This window comes from Parus major, chromosome 4 (assembly GCF_001522545.3).
Source record: "Parus major isolate Abel chromosome 4, Parus_major1.1, whole genome shotgun sequence".
NCBI lineage: Eukaryota > Metazoa > Chordata > Aves > Passeriformes > Paridae > Parus > Parus major.
In genome coordinates this window covers 10,613,948-10,641,305 of record NC_031771.1, presented here as the reverse complement: position 1 = coordinate 10,641,305, position 27,358 = coordinate 10,613,948, and the positions used below count along the sequence as shown (strand labels likewise).

Here is a 27,358-nt window from a genome sequence, read left to right as displayed (position 1 = left end):
TGAATTGCTGACAGTGTGATCAGTTTCCCCACACTCTAGTGGCATGTGCTCCGATTTCAGCCTCATTTCAGCCTCAGCAGGGCACCTTTCTCAGTGACTGCATTTATAAACCAGAATAGGGAAAAGGCTATTATAAATATGGTATAGCATTACCTATATTAATCAAAGTCTGTCCCCCTTCATTTTTCTTCCTAATTTGTGCCTTTTTGCACAAGGTCAGTAAATCATGCCATGAATTCTTGGTCCAGAAAGTGTTAACTTTAATGAATACCTCAGTTACATGGTTATGTATGTGATAATAAAATATTACTCTGTTTAGATGTGCAGGAATTTAATTAAAATAATCTCTTAAAATATTCATTACATTTAGCCCCTGAGGCTTAGAACAACATGAGGAAATGCATTTCTTTTCCATTTACTGTTTTTAAATAAACCATTCCAGGAGAGTGAAACAGCAATCTATTTTTGAGCAAATCAGATTGCATTTCTGGTTTATGTAGTTGTGTTTTTACATTTAACTAAAAACTACATGTTATGATGTGTAATAATGGCTACATAGCATACTTTAAAAAATTACATCTAGAAAAGGTTATATCAAATTCATTATTTTCCATTTTACACTCCAAATACACGTAGATCTTTTTAATACAGTCATATATAAGTGCCAGTTACTATCTGTTTAGATGATCATGAGTGAATACCACTGTAAAACAGTATTTTAGGCCAGAGAATGTACAAAAGGACAATTTCAGGTATGGAATAAAAACAAACAGAAAATACCTGAGGCACAGAATAGCCATGATACCCCAAAAACGTGTACATCCAGATTAAAAAACCTGGACTTTGTTTCTTTACAGAATAATTAATACAGTTGTATTAAAACAATAGATGAAAATGCAGATGTATAATCCATTTCTGATCCAGGAGCTAACAGAAAGTATACCTGTCAACACTGACAAATGAATAGGCATAACTAATTTGCAGATCACAACATTAAGAACACTTCGTAGTTCTGATGTTTAAAGGCAGAGATTAGCTTTAGTCAAGGTAAATCAAGGTTTCAAACAAATGTAGTAACAAAAGCCAGTAAGATTTGCATAACACTACTCTCAAACATGATTTATAGATATTAAAAACTTCTACTGAAAATAATTTTATCAAAATGGAGACTGTCTTTGCATTCTTCATTAAAATTCTATGCCTATTTCTAACACCAGAGAAAAGGCAGTGCTAGTCTTCATCTTCCTAATTGTTTAATTTCAGAAAAATATTAAAGTATTGGAATCAAATTCCCCAGTATCTTATTTTCACACTTGTCTGTATTACAGTCATGCTAAAATTGGGCTGCTCTGATTATAAGACCCAATGTTTTTGGAATAATTAACCAAAGAAAAACTACAAAATACAGTAAGATACGGGTTTATTCAAAGGTCGATTAATAACTTAAAATTCCCCATTAGTGATTATAGAAAAAAGGCAGAACACAGCTGGCTATGTGCATGCCTTTGATAGTCGTAGAGCATGGATAAGCACTTCATCATTCTGCCTTCCTACATTTATCTGTTAAAATTATTATCAAATATCAGCCAGGATGCAGTCGTGAATCACAGCCTGCTCCTCGTCTTCAGGGGAATGATACAATGAGGGTCTATTCATCAGGGTGGCAATCGGCACAAGTAATTAGTTCCCTGGACTGGGATCTCCTACAAAGCTTATTTCAGTCGGCACCACAAACATATGACAATGAAAAGCTAATGGAAGCTGCTAAAATTTGTTAACCTCTTCTGCCATCAATCCTTCTGGTGTTCTGGTGTTCTGCAGTATTATGCAAAGATAGTAAATTATTAATTTGTCATCCATCTACCTCGCCACAGTTTGAGAGAATTAAGTGATGCCATTCTTCTGGATAACAAATACAATTATAGCACATTACAAAACTGTGCTAAAATTATTAAGAAAATAGGTAACAATGATCAGGCATGAAGTATTGTCCTGAAACATAATATATCTTTAGTCCCTTGCTTTTATTTTCAGTTCTGCATATGAAATTTGCATAGGATCCTATCTCCTTCAGTGTTGGTGTTCACACACAACTACATAACCAATATTAAACTGTATTTTCGTATTTGTAAGTATTGGCAACCACTGCCTTACGAAGGGAAAAAAATAATAATTATCTACTCTTTGCACATAGAAAAACACCCAACAAAACTCTGCAAAGCCAAAAATAAACACCAGTGTTGACTAATTGCTACAAATGAGCCATTTTTGAGAGCAGCTACTAGAAAAAAATGCATTTTTGAACCAATATAAACCAGTTTCTATTAGAACCAATATATCACACAGCTACTCCAGCACTGCCTTATTAGTAAGTGCAATCAGCCACTGAAGTCCCATCCCCAAAAGGCAATGCTGTACCATGCTTTGTACAATGCTGTACCATGCTTTGTACCTCTGCAACCAGGCAGAGACAGACAGAAATACTGCTCTGATTTGGGCAGAACTGACTGCTGGCAGACAGAAGGAGTGTGAAGCAAAGGGCCAAGGAGGCAGATTTTGGGGATACTACAGTGTCTACAGGGGACATTTGACAACAAGAGCTCCTGTTAGTTAGGTTCTGCAGTAAAGGCTGCCATACGGACTAAAGGTGCTATATGGACTGGATCGATGAACCTAAGTACTCAATTAGTCTAAGTGCAAGAGCAACATCACTCAGGGGATCAGGGATTTATGAATTATAAATCATATCATTTGCATGGATTTGTCAGAGCCCCTACCAACATGATACACAGTAATTAGTGGTTCCTTAGTAACGATATTGACTGAATGGAAACAAAGATATTATATTAATTGTTTTATTCAAACAGCATAACAATTATATTGCTTTATTTTTCCAACGGTTTCCCAAATTACCAGACTATGCACTCAGAATTGAGTACTCTCATTCCCATGCATCCAATTTAATTGCTAAAATTGCACAGAGATGAGACCAAATTTTAAATGACCAATATAACCCGTTTCCTCAGGACTTTGTGACGTGAAAAAAAATAAGTCATTTCACTTTGGGCACTGAGGAAAAGTCTAAATGCTCATTTATCCCCACTCTCAGAACAAGAAACCTGTATTTCCTACCAGTTTCAAAGATTAGGACAATTAGAGACAAATACCAACTGCTACACTAGTTTTATTATGGTATCATAGCAAAGGTATTTTAGGCATAAATTAGGAAACTACCTATTTGCCCTCATATCCTTATAGATTTAAACTGAACCTATGCCATGCCAGATAATATTGAGAGTATCATGCAATTGCTGAAGAATTACACCATGTATTTTGACATACTCTGCTATCCCAGAAAAGAAACAAGTCAACACACCAGTGTGGGTGGTAAAGGGACTGTGTGAGGTAAGGAAGAGAAAAGAAAATGAAAACCTACAAAAGCAACATTTTGAGAGGTCTTAGAGCTGTAGTCAAGCTACCAGCTAAGTGAGAATGGATTTCAGCACACCACAGAAGCCCCCCTTCAGATTCTTAGACAAGCAAAGTAGCAAATAAACAAATACAGAACATAAAAGAGAAACAAAGAAATTTAAAGAAAGGCAAAAGAGCAAAAGAGTGTTACAGATATCTTCAGAGACAGAGGATGGCTAGAGCTCTAAAAGACCTATCTAGAAAGCTTTTTAACCTTAAAGGCAAGAAAACTTCCACAAAAGGCAATCACAACAAACTTTATTAAAAGCAGAGAAGGCTGGATGAAGATACCAAGATAAATTTTGCGATTATACACTCCTTGTCAGAACTCTAACTGAAGAGCTAAGCAGGTGAGTCAATCTCCACACCTAATCAATCCTTGGTCTCTTCACTAAGATTGTCAGCAAAGCAATCAATCAGTGGTGAAAATTTCTAAGTTGTAGATGCTCAAACACAGAGACTTAGGCTAAATTAGTTTCATAGACAGCCAAAAACAGTGGCAACACCGCTCATGCATCAGGAACAACAGTTCAGATCTGAAAGAAAATGTAAAAGAAGGCAGCTCCACGATTTCTTCATCACCAACTGCATGTCTACTCCAAGTTATGGTTATTATTTATTACACACTTCGGTTGTAATGGCTCATCAAATGCAGAATATCAGGTGCTCCTTCTAAGTTACACAAAAAAGCAATCAAAGAACACAAATAGTGGTGCCCATCTTTAAAGGAAAGATAAACCAGATTATTTTAACACTGTTCAGGAATGCTTCTTGGTCTACATCTAGGTAACTTCAGCTTCCACGTAAAATGTTTCAAGAAGTCAAACCAGATATCTTCTGCAATACACACAAACATTTTTTTCTCCAAAAAGCCAAAAAATAAAAACAAAGCTAAAAAAAATAAAATAAATAAAATCTAACAATAAGCATTTGCACTTGAATCACAGAACCATAGAACTGTTTGGGTTGGAAGGGACCCTAAGGATAATCCAGTTCCAAACTCCCTGCCATGAGCAGGGACACCTCCCACTAGACCACATTGCTCAGGGCCCCATCCAACCTGGCTCTGACCATTTCCTGGATGGGGAATCCACAATTTCTCTGAGAAACCTGTACCAATGCCTCACCACTCTCATAGTGAAGAATTTTCTCTCAATATCTAATCTATACCTGCCCTCTTATTGTGAAGCCACAGACCCTTGTCCTGTCATTACATGTTATTGTAGAAAGACCCCCTTCATCTTTCTTGTAGCCCTTTTAGGTACTGGAATGTGCTGTAAGATTTCCCTGAGCTCTTCTCCAGGCTGAACAGCCTCAACTCTCTCAGCCTATCCTCACAGGAGAGGTGCTTGAGCCCTCTGATCATCTTCCTGGCTCTCTGGACTCACTCCAACCAGGCACATGTTGAGGACACCAGAGCCAGATGCAGAACTGCAGGGGGGCTCTCACCAGAGCAGAGAGGAAGAATCCCCTCCTTGCCCTGCTGCCCATGCTGCTTTGGATGCAGCCCAGAACATGTTTGGCTTTCTGGGCTGTGAGTGCACACTGATGGGTCATGCCCAGCCTCTCCTCCACCAGCATCTTCAAGTCCTTCTGGGCAGAGCTGCCCTCAGTCTGTTCATCTCTCAGCATTGATTTGATTGTTAATCTAAAGGTAAAAGTGCTTAGGTTTTGGAAAATACTGCAAAACCTTTGGTAGAGTATCTCCAGCAGACTGCAGGGCTTCTTGTAATATAAGAGGCTGCCTGATCTTGCAAATTGAAATCTATTAGATTTCCATTGCATTCAGATGGATGTCCAGAATATTAACTAAAAACTCTCATATTTTGTATGCAATAGTAAAATGCAAGGTATATTCCACTGATTCGATAAAATGTAATTTCAGAAAGCAAGTGAAACATTTTCTGAAGCAATTCAATACTCTTGTAATAAGCTTTCACAGATTGATCTAAAAAACCAAGTTACACCAGACCACACAAGGAGCATACTACTAGCCACATGTCACTAAACATTTATCCAAAAAATGTTTTGTACATATCTAGATATATTACTGACTTGTAACATAACCAAAAATATATAACATACTTTGGAAAATAAAACATTGACCTTGATGATGGCAAAGCAACTGCTAACAATGTTAACAGGCAAGTTTCTCAGCAGCATTACCAAGTTCCAAATTTCATGCAGAGATCCCATGCACAAGTGTTTGCCATGTGGCAAATCAGACTACTGATGCAGTAGGAAATATTACTTTTTCTGTAAATCAGTATTGAGTCAAAGTTGCAGCTAAAATATTACTCAGCCAGCTACACTCTGTGTGTATTTCATAGCATTTCACTGATAATGTATCTACTTCAGGATTAATTAATTAATTAAAGATTAATTAAATCCCAGTAAGTGCACTGAGATTTTCAGAAATGCTGCCTACATTACCTATACTTTCTTCAATGGCACAACCTGTTACAGTTCAACACTCTCTCCCTCTCTCAGCTGCGTTCACACAAGCATTTGTGTGGCCACTCTAAACCAAACCACAGTAACCAGCTGAGATTATTAGAGCTCATTGTTTTTATTCTGTTCTATATCAGTGACTTGTTCACCCTGCAGCCTCACCAGCTACTATGTGACTAAAATTAAGGGAAAGAGATGTGCAGGTGAGAGAAAAGAATGAAAGGATGAGGAAGAATATAAAAAAGACATATTATGTTATCGTACGCTAATACTAACAGAGTGTCTGCCTTTTCATGTTATCTTCATTTTCCTCACACACAGACATTCATATTCCATAGTTTCAGGATACAGACCTTCACAAATGGAAAAAACTGGGAATCCTTAAGCGAAAAAACCTCATGTGCAGGCAGGCTGTTAATCTCTGCCACAGTTACTGCTGCAGTAACAGGAACTGGTCATAACAAAGGCCCTAGGCTCTGAGTATAACTTCCTTGGCATAATATCAATTATGCAGAACACTAATGTAATCCATTAAATCAGCATAGTCTGTTTACTTCTTCTAACCCTTCTCCAAGAAAACATTTGGCCTTGTCTCTAAAGGACTTTTTTTTTTCCTAAAGGGACCTTTGCCTTTATCTGAGCTTCAGTTTTATCAAAAGGTGAGTGTGGAGGGGGGTTTCCTGAAGAGAGACTAGTGTCATTCTTCTTTGAGTCTTTGAGAAGAAAGAGATGTGAAAAGCAGACTATGAACTTTAGGCACAAAATGTGCATGGAATTAGCACAGAACTCTGAGGACTCAGCACAGTTTACTGGTGTTAAACTTTGTACAGTTTAAACCTCAGGTGCTTCCAGCGTAGAGGAAAAGGTGGCAACATCAGCAAGGGAAGCCTGTCATAACAGATGATTCATGCTATTTCCCCATATAAACGTGACAGTACAAACAGCACAAATCTGTTATTCCTAGATTTTACATTTTAAAAACTGGTAGAAATGCTGTTAGTATGCTTCTATACAGCAAATAGGAGATTATCTCTTTGTCTCACCCATTAGGCACCTCAGCTAAAACTCCTTGCCTAGAACTCCCAATTTCTGTGTTTTCATGGAATTGTACCAAAAATCCATTCCCACCTAACTAGCATGCAAACAAAACCAGAACAACAATGCCACTTTCAGATACCACAGAGACTCTTCTCTGCACTGACAAGCTTTGAATTCCTCATTTAAAAAGCAATCAAGAAAAAATGTTGACTATAAACGTTTCAGTCTCTTTTTACGCATTATAAAGCACCATGTCAGGGAAGACAAGCCCACCTTTAAGGTGTTGCTGTCCTAGATAATGGTATTATTAACCTCCAGTTTAAAAACAGTTCTGTTTATGTATGAGTTTATGTATGCTCTTCTTTGATCTTTATTAACCCCTTGGTAGCTAACCACAGTCCCAGCTTTTTGGAGCATTCTTTGAAGTGCTGGCATTCCAGTGCACACTGATACTTCAAAGAGGGCTCACTTAAGTACACGGTGCAGTTCTAATCATGTATTCTGCAATCACTATCTTATCTTGGGCTGATCATATTATGATCAGTCTAAAATAAAGCTGCATTCCGAAGATGTCACCATGAGACACAGTTCAACCCATGTTCCATTTCTGTCAAGATTAATTATAAATTAACTGAAATGAAAACTACTCCACTCTTCTACCAGAAGTTAACATGAAAACTTTCTTCTGGCTTTCAGCAAAATTAATTCAGATGTGATTTAGACATGGAAGAATGAATGTATAGCAAATTTGCAGCTGGATGCTTTGGCTCTGTTGTTCATAAATCTCTGCAAATCTCGCACATCCTACACCCAACTGCAGTCAACATTTGTTTTGCCAAGTAACTACAGCTCATACAGACCCTGTAAACTTCTATTCAAATTGAAAATAACAGTAATTCCCACAATATACAAAAAATAGGTACACTGCATCTTGCTGGAGGCTTTTTGCTGTTTGTCTGATAATGTGGAATTTTAGTCTGCCATACTTGGTCACCCCTTCCTTGCCAAAATGAGCAATGGATCGTAAGAATAAATGTTGAAAGATACAACATGACAAAGGAGCCATCTCAATCTTAGCCATTCCTCTTGGTTCTGATGCTTTCACCTTAAGCACATACATAGGAAGTACCTATTTATTTTCCCACTAATTACAGCAACAGCAGGTTTTCTGTGAGAAATAATGTACTTTGAAATATTATTATTAAGATTAATTCTTTACAGTAGCTTGGAATTTGACATCACCATCTTTCAGCATTTGTGGATATAATACAGATCAACTTTTGACCAAAACAAGAAAATCTGGTCAGTTCTATGATATTGTTTGTACATTGTTCTGACCCCAAAAGTATTAAACACGGGAATTACAGTATCACTTTTCCCAAAACTCTTAGATTTGACCTGCTGCAAACATTTCATCTCTTCCAGAAGAAACAGGATGAAATCACACTCCCATATATTTACACTTTAAGAGCTATGGCTAACCTGTATCTTTTTTTTTATTGCTCTCTTAACAGCTGGATACTTTTCTTGCTTCCATAAAAATGTAATAGTGCACCCCTCTGATTCAATAAATACTTTTCTGCACTATGTTCTTCTACAGGAAGTTTGGGCTTTTTTTCTCTTTTGTATATATTTTTTCTGAGTCCTCTGACAGAAAGGTCTAAAGTAATGGGGGTTTTATTTGATTTTTTTGAGGGATTTTTTTCTTTTCTTTTGGTTGTTTGATTTGGTTTGGGTTTTTTGAAGTTAAAATTACTATCTATTAACCAAATTAACTCAGCAATTCAACAACTACCACAGAGAGGAACAACAAAGATGACTGAGACTTGGGTACAACTTTTTCTTTTTTCTTTAACATACAATAATAAAGAGAGGACAAACCTCCCTGAGGTCTCCAAATGCCTAAATATTAAAAATATATTAATTTTATCTTTTTATTGTGGACAGAATTTGAGTGCACATAGGGACAAAGGAAACTCCCCCTGCAACCTCTTGCATAAGCAGAAATGAATTTAAATATCCTTGCACCTCTGCTTAAAATTATGGAAAGGGGAGTAAGCAACTCTCAAAGGTTCACAGCACATTTGGCTACTGTTAAACAGCACCTTGGGAAAGGAATTCTCAATTCAGATTGCAGGTTAGGATACTGACGCCTTAGAGACACCCAACTTCAATATCACCTGCATTTCTACTACTTTCTGATACAATCAAAATCAAAGTTAAAAAAAAAAAAGATCCCAATCAAAATCAAATAAAATGAAGTATGATTTAATTTAAAGGTTAACACTTCCGTCTGAGATTTAATTCAGGATTTAAAATCTGAGGAGACCAAAATCTGGGAAATGACTTCATTGTGTGATGATTGCAGGAACACATGTAAGAGAGAGTTGAAGTAACTGCAAACATTGTACTGCGCTCTGAAACAGGAAACAATAAGCACAAGGCAGCAAGACCACTGAGAAGCACATGGAGCAAGACTCCTGTTTCCATACTAGCTCAGCATCCATAGGAAACAGCAACAGGACTCAATTCCCTTTAAAAAAGGTGTAACTTATCAAATAAATTTCTCCCTTGAAAGCCTTGCAAACCATCTCTAAAAAAAAAACAACACAGCACTGAATTAAGATGAAGCACCATTTCCTGGACTACACAGAGAATTCTGTATTTAATGAAGGTTTAAATAAAGGAAATGGCAGCCTGCAAACACACTTTCTCTTCTGTTATATGTGATCAACAAAGCAGGAGACAAAAGGTTGGCAATTCATAGGTGCTGCAGAGGGGACCAAGTTCAAAACTGTTACTTGACAGGATCCTATCAAAACTATTTAAGCTACTGAACAGACTCTGGAGATCCACTGGAAGGTTGTGAAGCCCTCATGACATTCACAAAACAGAAGTGGGGAAGCCATCCTTATCAATGTTACAAAACCTACCAAAGGACTACCTGGAGTAAAGAATGAGCAATGTTAAAAGTGCTAAACCACCCAAGAGGTTCCTTTGATAGAATAATCCAAGGGTTTAGCCCAGGATAAAACCTTGTACACTGATACATCAGAAACTGCTAACTGAGAAGATGCAAATTCCTTTTCACAGGTATGCCAAGAGAGAAATGTAGTAACAGAAAACTTCGTAACAAACACTTGGACCAATCAATACAAGAGATAGTGTAATACTCTTTCCTCCACATATTCTAACTTTATCCTCAAGACTAAAACTAAATGTTAAATCCAACATTATAAAACAGCATTGATAAAAGGACTGGAAAATCAAAGCTTAAGAAGCAACAAACCAGGACATGTTTCCTGTTTCATTTGGGGGATTTAAACATGAGTATAACAACTTCTTTCCCTCTCTGCATTAGCATCCCTAGAGACACATGTTTAAAAGAATGAAATTTCTTCTTCAGGGTAGTTATTACCTTTCTTGGAAAGGCTTCCAGCTTCTCTCTTCATCTAGCAACACTTTTATTTAAGACAAATTCACCAAAAATAAAAATAAAAAAAATAAATAATAAATAATAATAAAAAAAAAAACCAACAACCAAACAACGACCCACACAAACTCACAAAACAGTAGGAAAACCAACATACCTTTTTAGGTTCTTTCCTAACATTGAAACAACTTTCTCAATATTAAGCTGTTCTTCTCAAACACAGCAATCCCATCACAGAGGGGAATGAAATGGAAACAGCACTGTCACTCCCAATGGGAAACAACTCAGCACCACCAAGAAACTCCCCATCAAAGAGGAGAGCCAGGGGCTCAGCTGTAACTCACACAGGGCTGCAGACAAACCCCATCAATGCAGTGCTACCATCAACCACTCAACGGGCTCCTTGTCCCTGCAGAAGAGGGACATGAATGCACTCAGAGGACAGAAAGAGCACAGGAATGTCTGTACATTTTCTCACCAAAGGTCTAACCTGATTCTGCATCCCAAAATGCCAGTGGTGCCTTAAGGAAAAGCAAGATCAATCCAATCATGTACAACTTCTCCCCAAGCACTCTGCCAGTTTCCAACTATTTTCAGCTCAGGGGATTTCCTAAGTCTAATGTGGCTTGTCTATTTATACACCTTCCTCCTCCTAACGTATTTCTCTTCCAAGTACTCATCCACAGCAACTTCAAATAAATCCAAATATCAGTGGCCTTCAATCCCCCAGCTTGGGAAGAATTACTGCAGTGAAAAACAACAAGGTGGACCTGTGCACATTTCTGGGAATGTTCTAAAGTGTCCCTTCAACACCCAGATAAAGAGTTCTCCAGGAATCTTCATTTTTGGACTATATAATTCCACCTGTGTGTTAATAAACCAAGTATCTGCGTAGTATGTGATACTGCTAATGTTCACAAAAAACTACAGTTGGGACACTGAAAAGAAAAATCCCTTAGGTATTAAAGAAACTCCTAACAAAACGATAAACTTCCTATTTAAAATCTGGAATGCAAATGTAAGAACAGAACAGTTCTCTGAAATAAACATACAATTCTCCACATTTTTGGCAGGAGATGTTAATTCTTGTTTTATGCAAATTCTTCAAGGAAGATTATTTAAGACCACACCACTCTCAAATTATGGTACAGATACTTAAAAGCATCATTTAAGTGTACTGGACTATAATGCACATTTTCTTCCTTGAACATAATCTCCCTCCTGCATATATAAACTGTATCTATAATTATCTCTAGTCACACCTTTCTCCATTATTCATCTTTAGAAATAACCATGTATTGTCCCTGCTAAACTTATTGTTTAAGTAGTCAATGATGAAAAAATTAAAGAACTCAAACATTTTGATATAGTTTGTAACACAACGTTTTCACAAAACCTTGTTTACCAAGCATATTAAATCCATCACAGAAAACATTCATAAAGAGAAGTTTCGGCAACAGACTCGAAATGCATGGCTTTTTTGCAATTAGCTTCTCTCCTGACAGAAGAGTCAATTCAGACTGACACTCAAAATCAAGAAAACACTGTTTCATTTCATCATGAAAATTGAATGTTTTCACTTTCCTTTTCAGAATAAAAAGCCTGTATAGTTTGTAAGAGATTTCAAGGATAAGATAAAATGAAATGTTTTCCATTGCCATAAAAACATTAGTGTTTTCATGAATAGAGCCCTAGAAAGAATAAAAAAACATTAATTTACACACAAACCAGTTCAGGTTTTTTAAAATGACTTAGGAATTTTAATTTGGACTATCTCAAGTACAGAACATACACAAAGCTACTTGTACTACAGTTTGCAACTAAAAATTAAAGATACAGTAATGCAAACAATGGCAGGAGGACTCAAATAAAACCTGATCTTCTGCTACAACTTCCCAAGGTCACAGGATTCATTTTCAGTATCATGCACCATTAAAATTTACTTTGTTGTACCAGTCACTAAGAGGGATAGAGAATATGGTTTTCACAAAAGGGATGGCTTTCATCTAGACTTTCACCCTCTTTATAGGGAATAACTTTGCTTAACTTTGGAAATGAAATACATGTGTGAAGCTATGCGGGCAAGCAGCAAATCACAGCAATAGCTACACATTACTTACCAAACCGTGTGATAGAAGTAACCAATCTTCGATACTAATCGCTGCAAGATGGTATTTTCTCCCAAAATTTCCCATGAGGGAAAGGGGCAGTAAGGGGAACAGAGACAGACTTGCAATCATCACTAAGATTACAGTGCATGGGATTTAGATGAGAAATTTTAATTTCTCTTTGCTATATTTTAATAATTGGTAATAAAATTTGTCAAGTCAAAGTCAGCTATGTTAAGAGAACTTCATTTAATTTTTCACATAGAAGCTGCTGTCCAAAGTATGTCTTTGGTTGTTTCTGTACAAAGCTGGCAAACGTGGCCCTGCTAAAGGCTTTGGAAGTCCATAGTCTGTGCACAATCAGTAGTATTAGCTGATGGAAAAACACCTTTGAAGATGCTGTCCATCTTTCCCTGGGTTGTGCCTCTCAGGCTGCCCCCCATCACACCCACTGTGACCTCAAACGCATCAAAAGCCCACCAAGAACAGTCTTGGGTTCTGTCCACAACACACAGGCACTATCCCAAAGACCAACTAAGAACAACTCCTCTCGTCCAGAATTTTATCTACTACAAATAAATAGTAACACCAATAATAAGAAAAAAAAGTCTCTGAAATATTCTTTCCCTCTCTAAAAAAAATTCTCTTGAGTGGCTGCTCCAGAAAGATCGAGACAAAGAAAGTTGCAGTTATCTTTCATTGGTGCTATCTCCCCAACAACCTAAGCAGCACAAAGAAGAAAATTATTTCACCAGTGCAGGAGGGACAAAGAGCCTATGAGGCACCAAAGAAAGCATCTTGATGTGGAAGTCATGGAAGATAAACATGTGAGAGGGGAGGGACTATGCATCTGCTGTGGATCAAGCAGAGAAAAGAGGACAGAGTTGAGAATCAGCTGGAAAAGAGAGTACGGGGGACAAAACCCAGGTGTGGCTGGACAAAAACCTGGGAAAAGTAATAGGTCAGAAAAGAAATCTAATAAATAATGAGGACGGAACATGCAGTCAGACAAGAACTGAAAGAAAGCTGGGGGGTGGGGGGAGAAATATTTCTTCTATAATGTCTGTATTAAGACAGTGTCATACAAGTGATCCTGTTTCTATTGCTCCCTGAAAAATTGGACCTCAGTCCTGTCCTACAATATTAGGCTGGTGCTCCTTTGTTATTTTTCAGAAGAGAAGTGTGTGTATGTGAATAATGAACACAGCATTTCCACTTACAAAATTTCCCTGCTATGAAGTAATCTTGCAGCTGCTCCTTAAAACAGCAAAGATCTCAATCATACCAGTCATGTCTCACCTACCTTATCAATAAAAAAAAATACCTAAAATAAATATAACATCACTCAGCTAAAATCACATCTTAGTATCTTCAGCAGCAGCAGCAAAGGCTTCATGGAAGTTAACAAATTAATTAATACAAAATGCTTCTTAATGATGTCACTATGAGGTTCTTTAGGCAAGGACAGGTTACACTGCTTATGCTGCCTTTTAATGTTTGAATCAGGAGCCTGCTGCCTTAATCTGACACACACTACAGTACGGCAAAGCTAGACAGTGTTTTCAGGAGCACAATGCAGAAATACAAAAAAACCCCAAACCAACCTAACATAAAAACCCTTTAAAAAGAGTGATGAGGGCCACAAAGCACATTAGTGTAGATATTGGATAAAACTGCAGGCCCTGGTTCAGTTTTGATATCACCTTTCTTTCATCTGTCCTTAAAATGACAATCCCTCAAATATTTACTTTAAAGGGTGCATCAAGGACTAGTAAACATTCAGGTTGAATCCTGCAGTTTTCTTATTCTTTAAAAGCTTAAGAACAAAAAATATTTGCCTTCCTAGGGTAGACAGGGTGCTCATGCAGCTTATTTGGTGTTCTCATAATTTTGAAAATATTGTTTCAGGCATCAAATTTTAACACAGCTATTTAGAACCAGAGAACATTACAGATGTATAACAAACACCACAAATACAAATGACATAAAATAAATCCAGTGATTAACTCTTTGGGGTTTCACTGTTTTAATTTTCTTTGTTTGTTTATATATACATAAAAATTGTATGTTCATTTATTTTAAAAGAGAAGGTATTCTTGAATTGCAAGCATTACTGTATAGTGTAACAGTGTTTCTCCCTTTAACACACCATTACCCACAGCCATATGCTTTGTGTTTCTATGTATCATTAATAAGGAAGTTGCCTTAAAGCCCATTCAAGTAACGGGTCAATATTCCTACATCTGACATACAAAAGGACTTCTAAAACCAAGCTTGTCAATTTTTTTTTTTGTTGTTTATTTTATATCTATTTTCTGCTCTTGTTCGCCCTCCTTTGAAGTTAGTCTTCAAAGCTTCAATATCAATAGGAATGCAGCATTAAGGATTTTACGACACTGTGCTACTTAAACTTTTATTGTTTTGTTGCAAAATCATAATCAGAAGGATTAGACTCTTCTATTTGGCTTTTTGTTTCTCTCTTTTTTTGTAATTCACTCTTTTTTTTTTTAATTCCAATTCCAGCATGCCATAAATCTGTAGCATGCCCCTTTCAGTCCTCCCACATTGACAAAATAATGCACTTTACACTTAAACATGCTCAAGAAAAAAAATTAACATTCTTTATCATTTTCTAGCAGAGACAGTTAATACTCTCAGGCTACATTAATAGAATCTTTCTGCCATTGTAGAAAGTTTGATAGCACTCTTATTTCAATGTCTGAATTTTTCTCCTTTTTTTGACAAAGACAAATGATTGCCATCAATCAAGATCCAATCGGGTATACACAGAGTCAAGCAAATGCATCACTCTTTACTGGTTTTCCTGCTATTTGTGCAGGCTTTGCTTCATATTATTTTATAGAATGATCAAAAAAGCAGCCATAAGATAGATCATTCACACCCACTGTAAAATTAACTTTCATGAATAATGAGAGTTTTAAACCTCAGATAATGTATATGTTATACAGAAGATATTGCTGGAGTTCATTTCTGGCTGGAGATTATGTAAATGATACTATATGACCTTTATCATTACAAACAGGACATGCAAAACACATATTATTTCATACATCATTCTAAAGTAAGTCAGAACCTAAAGGAGAATCAGTCATTTATAACGTTCATGTTGAAGTGCTAAGGTTGCAAGAAAATTATATGAAGTACCTGTGATGTTTTTGACTACTCCTCCTTTGATCCTGTTACTTATGTGCTCTAAGCATACTAGAAATAACAAAAATGAAGCTTACCCCCTTTGTCTCTTATAAAGAAAGTCAGTACTTTATTTCCTGATGAAACCATTTATTCCAAGACTAAACTACACTGATAATAACCACTCATGTCAATCAAAGTCAATGATACTGAATTAATAGTAATACATACAGTTATATTTATATAATGAATGGATAAGTAGTTCCTTTTTTTTTTTGCACGAAGCTATATTTTAAATCACTTTCCTTATATTACTTCCTTATTACTGAACAATAAGCTGAGTAAAGTTAAATTGCTTAAAGATTTCCTAAAGATAAAAGGTACCATTCACCATGAAGGCTGGACAGTTGATACACATATGGAATCAATGATGAACTCTAAAGAGGAAAGATCCAGCAAACCAAGAAACCCTCTGACTGCATTCAATGCTCCACACTTTTCTGCCCCAATGAGGAACAAAAAGAATATGAAATGTGGTTTAAATTTTGAGGCTTACATAGCTCTTAAATATGTAAAGACCTTTATAAAAATATCTAAATAAATCTATTTATACAAAATTATACATAATTATTTATATTTATATACATTGTGAAATCTCAAATAGCCATCAAAGAAACTCCTATTGCCAAAACATCAAGTCTTTGGTACCAGCAAGCAATGAAGTGGAAAATTCAGTTAATATTTTTAATAATTAATAATATTTATTTGGTTAATTTAAATACAGTGGTGGCACAGAGTTGACCAGTATCTTTCTCACTTTCGAACCTTCTGTCTACCACTTCTTTCATCTAATCCTAACAGAGTCCCATCCTTCTGACAAAGAGGTTCAGTAGCTTCTGCTGATCTGCTGGATCACAGCACAGCTTGAGACACTCATCACACACCACTCTTTACACAACAAGCAGAGATTAACGCTCACCCCTGATTTATTTCACACTCTGGTAGAGCTTCCCCTGTGGAAGTACACTTGTAACACTTGTCCTTCAATCTCCACATTCTACAAACAGTGTAAAATAGTAGAAATTAACTATTAGCTGGAAAATCACAGGTATTTTAGATTTCGTAGAAATCACCACCAAAAAAAATCAGCTTTTAAAAAAAACATAAGCTTCTGGTTCAATGAATTTTACCACTGAACACTTGCTGCCTGTACAAGGGAACAGTTGCCTGCAGCCATCCTGATGTTTGCATGTTGCATTTTTTAAAACAAATTTGTACAGCAATTTTCTTCTAAAGGGCCAGTGCAGGGCAGATAAGGCTGTATGATACTCAGAATTTCAGAACTGCAGCTGAACTGCTGTGGCCCCTCTACCACACATTCTGAAAGGCCAACATCTATACTGAGCTCACCTGAGAATCACTGAGAAATTCTGTCCTAAAGGACTTCCCAACAGCATCACCAACATACATACACAGCCACAATGCAATTCAGCAAAAACTACACGAAAGAACATTTATATGTCAAAGTACTCTGAAGCCTTATCACATGAAAGCTTACAGCTGCATCTTCAGGCTGATACACAAAATTTATACCTGCATAACTAGAACAATTTTAGTATTCATATTTATTATTTATATTATATGCCCAAATGCAGATAGTTATCCTTCTCCCTTTCCTTCATTGACAGGTACAATTGGATACAGGTATGCCTCTCTGCACCTTTTCCTGAAGCCATTGCTTTCATCAGCTGCAGCTCTACAGCTCTCTGTTATCTTCACCTCCATTTCATATCCTCCATTCCCCTCTTGGTCAAGAGTTTTTTTGCCATCTTCATGTCCCTTTCCATCAAGAAGGGAATGCTTTAATGCACTTCTTCCCACTTTTCTTGCCATTTCTTTTTAAGCTCTAAAATTGCACCGTGAAGCTGAATAGCCAAGGCAAGTGAGTGTGGAAACATGGTATTTATGTTGTCATTGACTACTTTTCTGCTAGGGCTTTAGTAGGTTATTTGATGCCCACACATTGGGTAATGAGACCCCAGAAGTCCCACTCTTTCACCTCTCTCTAGTTTTCTAATTACTTCAGAAATATTACTGTTCTAATTAGTCATGGTTGTCACACTTCTCCATAAAGCAACTTCAGCCATTCTACCAGAGCTGCACTTGAATCCGTGGCAACATCATATACTTTGACCACAGCAAGCAACAACAAACCCAAGGAAAGAAGAACAGAAAACTCCCTTCAGTGCTAAAAAGCAGGGACAAATTACAACAGATCAAACAGTGAGAACTGCACTACATAGTGTAAATATATTTTAATTCAACATCTGAGAAACAATCAACCTGTTTATGTCTTCCTTCTCCACGTTCTGAATTTGTGTCTTCAATGCACAAAGCACTAACCTAAACTGGGTATTAACCTTCACTTCTCACATGCAATTCCAAGAAATTGTCCTGTTTACATTAGCTAGAAAAAATGCAAATATGCCCTCAAAGATGGAGATATTAATAATTTTCTAATTTATGCACCTGGGGGGAAAAAAAAAGGAAACTAAAACAAAAGATGGTATGCAAAAGACAAAAGAAGTAGAAGAAAACATTCTGTTTTAGTTTTGAGCTGTTTTTTTTCCTATTTTTTTATCTCTAGCATCCTAAATCTTCAGTGGACTTTCAGATGATTTCTTAATATATTAAATGCCTCCTAACTGCACATATATTTACTAACATGTCATTGGGTAATTTACTTAATAGAAGTTGTGCAGAATTTACCTTGTGTCCTGGGGTGACTTTATGATACTGGTATCCCCAATCGTCTGGTTTATGTTATATATTAAGTTCTGCACATTTAAGACTGGCTTTGAGAGCAAGGGGGGGGAAGAAGCAGCACACAGTTATAAACTCAAACTCAGTACAATAAGAGATAATTATTTTTCTGTTTTGTCTTTAAATTGTATCAAAACAGCCCAGCCCCTCAAACTGAACAGATATAGGGATCAGATATTCCAGTGTAAGATAAAAACATGCCACATTTAAAAGTACAGTTGTCTGAAACAAAATTGGCCACACAGCATGAAACAAATTAATGATGTCATGTCATGACGGTATGCTCCAGCCAATTTACTACTTTTTTCTCTTTGAAGGCTTGCCTTCTACTGCTTAAAGAAAAAAAAAATTTGTACTGTCATCAGTTCTCTTGAAAAAAACCCCAAAAAACAAACCTGCAAAGCCTAGGTCTTTACACAAAAAAAATCCTCCACTAAAATAGTTTACATAGTAAAATATAACATACTTGCAGGAGCAACTGATGGCAAAAGTTACCTTGGTCAGGGAGAAAGGCATGGGAGGTCAATGTCTGCCTTGTTCTTCGACCTAAACAACTCTGAGATTGATGTCTAACAGCACATTCTACATACAGTAAGAACAGCAGTTTATATTTCTCAGTGCTTGCTTGCTTCCTTGTTTATATATTTCAGATTTTTGACCAAACAGAAGACATGTAATGACTTAATCCCAAAAACACTTCTCAAATGGTACTATGTGTATATCTTGTAATTGAATCAATAAATTTTCATGGTCCAGTGTTTACCTTTTGCTGCAGAATGAACTGAAGTACAAGAACTGGCTACAGCCATTATACTGCTAATGTGGCAAATACCGTGGAGTCAGTTTGAGTAAACTCTACAAGGTTACAAGGTCAAAATAAAAGACTGCATAATTTATCAGATCAGGAAAATCATTCTGAAAGTACAGAGTTAAGTGCGGCATTAGCCCGAGATCACTGCCTTTCATGAATAAAGGTTGGATTCCGTGTTTATTCAGTCATACTATAGATGGCATGTCCTGTATAAACTTCATTCATTTAAAGAAACCCTGACACTGTCATTATTTAAAACAGTGGAAAATAATATATGTTGTTCTTTAAGGATTGCTATCCCAAACCATCTAACATTGTTGATCTTTCAAAATAACAAGTCCTAGATACCTAAGGAATAACCTCAAGCAACACTACTGATTGCAGTCTTTTTCTCACACAGTTTTGTGACAAATTTAGTCACAAAACCTGCAAAACTACAATACTTTCTTTTTAATACACACTTACTAAAATATGCTGCTCATATCTTTTCATGGCATATAAACAAGTGAAAAAATAAAGGAGGTCACCTAAGCCCCATGATATTCCTGATTTTTTGTTGCAAAATTTTACTGCCAGTTTCAATTTTGGACCACTTTTAGTTTTGTCATCAGCATTATAACATTCAAGTCTTCCTACTGCTGTGCACCAGTTAAAAATTCAGCATAATTCTAACAAGATTAGGTATTAGGTGTAATGGAAAATGTAAAAAGCAAGATAAAATCAATTACAACTCTGAGACTAGATCCTGGGAGTGCACAGAGGCTACCCTGTTTTCAACTACTGGGGCTGTTTTCATGACTGGTGGTTAGCTGAAGGTATGCAAGCAGAAGGTCAGTGGCACTTGAACTAGTATTTTATCCCCAAATTTATTAGAAAGGAAATCTATGGAGAATGTTTAAATGTTTACAGGTTAAAAGGTGGAAATGGAAGGAAAAAAGTGTTTGGGCATGAGAATAGGAAAATATTTCTAAAAATAAGTAGCAATACTAGGGAGACTGACATGACAACTCCATATCTACAGGGAGAACATTAATCAGCCTCTGTTCCGCAGTCAAAGCAGTTTGTATTCACTTAGGAAGAGAAAATTCAAGGGCATTTATACTGTGCAGAGGCATCCCCTTCATGGAGCAGCAGAAACCCACACATCACTCAATTCCCCACTCTCCTGAATGCAGCACTCAGCTCCTGAAGAAATTCTCTTTTGGGGAACACTGCTGTAATCAAACTTACATGAAGAAAGGAGCCACTCTGGCAACGCCTAAGTAAATTACAACTCATGTTTTGGTTGGTACTCAAGCATTTATCCTGATTGTCTATTTGTGGTTTAACCAGTCCTTCACATGTGTGGGTAAAAAGAGTTACCTGCCAAAATTCAATACTGACAAATGACTGAAAATTATCGGATACCAAACAATGTTGAAACAATGTTATTGTTACTTTTAATAACAAAAAGACTGTTCTTCAAATGGAGCTATATATAGCTATAGTCCAGAGCATCAGGCTGTGTTTACAATTACCTTTGAAAACACACAGTAGGAAAACTCAGCTAAAAATGGCACCAGTGAGCAAACTCCTACCTACATCATAAAGCTAATGCAATCTCAAAAATACCTTGCTTGCATTTTTTTCCTGAAGTTCTCCTCCTCTAATTACACATGTGAAAATCGTATTTTTCAAGAGAAAATAGGAGGTGCCAGAAGAAAAGAAATTATGGCTATTTGCATAGAAAGATTTTACAAGATGTAATAAACTGCTCTTATGAGAGCTTACCAGAAGAATTAGGGAAGAAAGAAATCTTGTTTGTTACGTTACAATAGAAAAATAAATAATTTCAAACATATAGAAAATGGATGTATTAAATGAGTGTATTTGGTGATTTTAACATACAGAACCATATTATCTCTGAGATAGTCTCAGTTACAGTTTTCTACTTGTTGAGAGAATAATGATTAATTGTGCAAGAAAGTTGAACAAATAAAAAAGGAAAGGGAACACTAAAAATAGGAGAAGATAAGAAGTAAAAGAAGAAATTAATCAAAGAATGACACAGTATCACAGTCTGAAGAATGACCAGTCCCAGAAAGTTTCCCTGTACCTCTTCAAGTACACTAATATGAACTGTGGGAGGAAAAAGACATTCAGGGAATATGACGAAAATGTGGTGTTGGCAAACGACTCATAGCTACAGCAGACAGATGTATCAGAAGACTAAGAAATAACCAAGTTCAAAAGAAACCCAATGGGATTAAGGATATGGGTCAAAGAGGGAAAAAGGGATTAAAGAAGAAACATGCCAGAAAGAAAACGTTTACAGTGAGCAGCAACAGAAGCAAGGAAAGAGAACATGCCCCTGAGCAACATTGCTTAGCTGCCTGAAAAGAAAACCAGCTTCATTCGTCTGGGATTTCCTCTCATCAGATAAAAGTGACAGTAGCAGTGCAATCTGATTTCTGTATATAAAGGCACTCCAAAGATAACTATGCAAAGGAGAAACATCTGCTCAGCATGCAGCAGACCACCTCTGCTCCAGCAGGGGAAAGGTATGATGGGCAAAGGACAAGAACATCAGCAACAGCTGCGCTCACTGCAGACTGGAGAGGCTCAATTATCTCTCTTCTAATCACTGTCTCACCCCTGCTAACAGGAATTGTGTGACGGGCAAGGGCCTATAGGTAAGAGGTTACATACAGGCAACGTCGCTAAGGCTATTATTTAATAGTTTGGAAAAACATTTCAGCAGTCACAGTACAGCCCACATATAGATGGAATACACAGATCTAGTGAAGAGAAATTAAGTGTAAATCCTGCTCTTCCACCAGGCTGTTCACAAGTAATAAAAAAACCCTCAGGGCAAGGAGGGGAGACAATATTTGAGATTTGCCAGAAATATAAGCTTTCAGGTCAGTTTGTGATGAGTTCAAAAGAATACTGACAAGTCCCAAGCACTTTTAATAAAAAGCTTGAAATAAGAATGAACATAAACACATCCTTTGATTGTTACTGTAAAACATTTTTTAAATTTTTTTTCATTTACTTTTAAGTTAACTTTTTACATTCCTCCCAAGACTGATACAAAACACAAAAATAATTTTACTGAGCAATTGATCCCTAAGCATGAATGTTTTTCAGGTTTTCATAAACTAGCAAAAGCAACTGACCAAAGCAAAAAGGGGGAAAAAAAAAAGAGTTAATGCTTTTAAAATGTACATACAACACAGCTGCATGAACTGTGTACTTACAGTGAGTCTCAAATATTCTCTGGTCTATTTTAACTTCACTTGCAAGCTGTTTGGGATACAAAATAGATCTTCATATTTTGCCCACTGTGACCACAAGGTAGCTGGAATGCTGAATAAATGACTGGAAAGAATTCTTTTGAAACCACTCATTACTTTAAATGGGCAGAAACCAAAGTAGTTGTTGTTGTTGTTGTTGTTATTATTATTATTATTTTAAAAATTCCAGAAATTTCTAGAATGGAATAGAATTTTGTTTATTAAAAAAACACTTCCTGAAAAAAAAAAAAAAAAATTCTGTTCAAAACAGTGGAATCAATCTCCTCGACATGCTCGCAGAAAACAAAACAAAACAAAAAGCAGTAAAAAAGTAACAATCCACAAACTATTTCAAAATCAAAATAAACATTCCATTCCAAGAATACAAGAACTATATGCTTAATTACATCAGCAAGATGATTCTTTGTCTTTTGCAACAAAAAAACCCTGCAATCTGTAGAAATACCTTTGCTACATTCACTGAGGCTTGTGGTTGATCTTTCAGGGCTGTGATGATATCAATGATCAAATGATTTTCATTTAGAATTAATTCTGTACTGCTAAAATAATGCTTTGAAGTAACCATAATACAATTGTAATGCATTTAAGTCAATTCAAATTTCTCCATAAAATATTCTGAACACCTTGCAGTGCTACCACATTGACTTACTTCAAGTAATACCAAATTTCTTAGTGTTTTGTCCTAGGAAGAGAAAGGCATGAAATAGGTCAGAATAAATCCCATACTAGAAATGTTTTAAGACAAAGAACCACCTCTTCCACTGAGCTGAATGGACAAATAAAGGGGAACAGAAGGAAACCTGGAAAGAAAGTCAACCCAGTGCTGATAAGGTAGTCTCTGCATTTTTTCCTTCCAAGTGTTTTTTTATTCTCTTTTTCTTTTAATCCTTCGCACAAGTCTCACCAGACAGATACTTGGTCTAGTTGTACAAGGCAAAAAGAGATACACATACACATATGCAGGAATGTTCCTTCCATCACAAACTTCTGTTGTCCTAATAGAACACTGTAGCAAAACTAACACAGAATTTCTGCTGTATGGGTCAAAAAATAAAAGGCAGGAAATGCTAACACATCTATACCATGGAAGGGAAAGCTATGTGATTTCACTTTATTGAAGTTTCTACTCAAAAATATAATTTTGCTATTGTCTAATCAAACTGCATATACACATCATTATGGCAGTTAGACATCATTTTTTAAATAACAGATTGATACAAGCAATTGATTCATGCAACAGGAAAACTGTATATAATTTATCTGGAACCCCAATGCTAAAATTTCACACATCTATGTCATCAGCCTTTTAATTCTTCTCCTAGATTGACTTGTACAACACACAGTGATGCAGTACAACACACTGACAGCCATAACATAATGAGCCACTACAGTCCTTCATTTAAACTTCTTGATAGTGTGCACAAAGTAACCTTTTTGAACAATTTACTGTATTTTTCTCCTTGTATGATCAATTTTCCATAGCATCTTTAAACATTTCATATAAAACCTCAGAAGGTGGCTGCTGCCCCACCTACTGCTAACAAATTCAGGTGCTATTAGAATGGCCAATCTTGTAATGGACTATTACTTTTTTCCTTCAGGAACATTAAAACCATTACATCTCTCTCTGTTTGCCTTATACCGCACAAACAGCTGCCTTAATTATTCCAATTTACACCTTTACTCTTCGCTTCATAAATATGCACAACTTCTACCAATACATCTTTATCCATAACACCTTAATAAATCAAGAGGTGACAATATTGCACACTCTTTCTGCTATTCAAACTGTTTCACACACAGGAGACAAATAAGTATTTCTTTTGTGTACCCCAGACATGAAAGAGAATGTGAACAGGCCAGTTTTTTAGGACTACATCCAGAAATGTGTCAGAAATAGAACTTTCCTGGGCAGATACTAATTTGCAAAATATCATTTGGTGCTGCTGAAACAGAATGATCTTCATTACCAGAGAAGGATGCAAATTCTACAGTCAGTGTTACTGTGACGACAGAGTCTGCTCTAGCCTATTAGAAGTCAGAGGGAAAATAGTGTACATCCAGGATTAGTAAATCTGACCAACCAAAGGCATGATCATTTCCAAATGACTAAAACTGAAAGAAAACCTTAAAGAAAAAAAATTGTATCTATTACCACTATGCCTAAATAGGATTATTCAACCCTCCTGAGATAAAGTTATGTATTGAGTGTCTAAATACTAAGAAGATTTGTGAGAAGAGAAATGCAAATGGTTTCCTAATTATCTACAGCCTATTAACATGCAATCCTGATTACTAGCAATTAAAATCTCCTTAAATTTTATGACAAAAGTTCATTGAAACGTTGAAAATTATATGCTAATTATTGCACTGTAATGCACATGCATAGTGTGTATTCTGACTTCAGACACAATAAATACCAGAATATTGTACACAGTGTAACTTGAAACTCAACTTAAAAATGCAACATGCTGATTTCATATTGCAAAAATTCTCAAAACACTCATTAAGCCATATTAAAGAGTCCTATAAGAAATAGCAGTTGTCAGTGTTATCCTATTGCAAGGTTATCAGAATACACTAAACAGTATAAGAAAGTCTAAATAAAGAAATTATTATTTAGATCATTAATAATTTTGCCTTTGTCCAATGTCTACAAAAAATTCTCTGTTTACCCAAACAATTAAACATCTTTTGGGAAGGATTTTGGAATAAATATTCATTTCACCTTGAAGAAACAATGTTTTCAGTTACTCCACAGGAATCAAAGATGGTTTGACATTCAGGAATGTACATTTTAAATTAGCACCAGTGTAATTCTTTAGTCTACATCCTGAACAAACACTGAGTAAATTATTAAACCAGAATACCATCCCAGAATAAGACCACTGAAAACTGAGATCTTCTTCAAAATCATTGATCTGCCTCATCCTGCCCCCTTACTAAATCCTGAAATATCACCAAGATCATGTGCTTGCTGGTCCTCACCATCCTTAAAATAATACGATAATATTACCTTAATCAAAATTAATTAGGAAGAACTGTCTCTTGGTGTTTTGCTGAATGGGACCTATCTTTCTCCTATTTCTCCTCTATGTGTCTCACCACCTCCACTTCCGAAGTACTGGTTACTGTATTTTGGAACAACATTTTGGAACCAATCTTGTGGATGAAAAAGTTCTCCCTTGCACATATAGGTAGAAACTTAAGAGAACTATTGAAAATTAGTTTCAAAAGAGCAACACTACTCTAGCAACATCTCTTTGCTCTTTCATGACAATCCATTTTCTTTTTAACACTTCAGATCATTTTTAGATGCCTAAACAGTCTAGACATTAGGGGTGTTGAATAAAGCAAGCAGTCACACCTGTCATTATTTGCATTATTTTCGTAGGTGTAACCTAACCAACATACTCTTAAAATTGCAGGTTATATTCCCTTACAGAAGGCTCTTAGAGAACCTGGAGCACATGAAGATGGAGAACCTACTGGAGGACACACAACAGAATAGAAGGGATTAGAGATAGGGAGGCCAAGAGAAAAAAGTAGGGTCTGAAATAAATTGCTACTTATCTGCACGTATGTGCATGCACACTGCCACTGAAATCTAATTTGGGGAGCAGGAGGTGGGATATTTAGTTTTAGGCTTGCTTTTTTCTACAGGGGGCTCAAAAATACAGCAAATATGCACAAAACTATAATAGATTACACTAACTTCCAGAATAGAGCTCTGTAGAGGACATATGAGAAAAGGCTCCATCAGTAACTTAACAGAAGCCAGAAAATTATTTTCCAAAAAGTATTGTTTAATTTTAAAAATAATTTTAACAAAATACTGAACTGCAGCATAAACTCAAGCATTTAAAATCCATTTGCAACTACCCTTAGAAACTCCTAGCTAATATGCTGGAGTTTGAGATGCAGGTTGAGATGCAAGTAATACATTTGAGATTAGAATGAGGTTGTAGGTCACAAAGCTGTCTAAGCACAGGGTTCAAATATAAACATAGATAAACTGGCTTCCATGCCAGACTGGAGAGATTTAGTACCTTGACATGTTCTGAAAAATATATAGGGACACCAAAAGCAATAAATATAAACCAAAAAGTGGCAATCATATAAAGTCCTGAGAGTTTAATATTAATAGAAGAATCTAAAATTTATACATGTTTTTCCCTCAGTTTAAAACCCAGATTTCATTTTGCTGAAACTTGTTAAGTTACAACAGGAAAAAATCTCTAGATTCCTTTACTGGTTAACAATTATTTTGGTTATGTTATAGCACTTTAGGAAATACAGTAACAACAGGAAAAACTCGGGGTAAGGTACATCCAGAGCCAGTGAAAATGGATCTATGTGTGTTCAGTCAACTCTTTGACTGTCATGTAGCTTTAAGGCTGGGCCCAAGCAGAAATCACTCTTACTGGGACAACAAAGTAACATGGTCAATATACTTTCATTTTATGCTCACCTTAACAAGAATACATGCCCTTTCTAAGTAGAAATAAGCACTAACAATTTTAGGCTGATCTTCCTCTTAAAAACAGTCCTAAGGAAATATAATGAAAGTGGTTACAGAGGCTTTTTCCTTCCTGGCATGTAAATATACAATAAATATACAAACAGGCTTCAAATTTAATCTACAATTTCATGCAAGTTGAAACAACAGTCTCCTTTCTATGCTGAAAGGGAAGAGGGAAGAGGGAAGAGGGAAGAGGGAAGAGGGAAGAGGGAAGAGGGAAGAGGGAAGAGGGAAGAGGGAAGAGGGAAGAGGGAA

At 36.2% G+C, this 27,358-nt stretch overlaps 1 protein-coding gene across 5 annotated transcripts in view; it reads right to left on the bottom strand.

The window, feature by feature from the left end:
- Positions 1-27,358, bottom strand: part of LRBA (LPS responsive beige-like anchor protein) — a 367,896-nt gene that overhangs the window by 178,086 nt on the left and 162,452 nt on the right. The window lies entirely within an intron of this gene.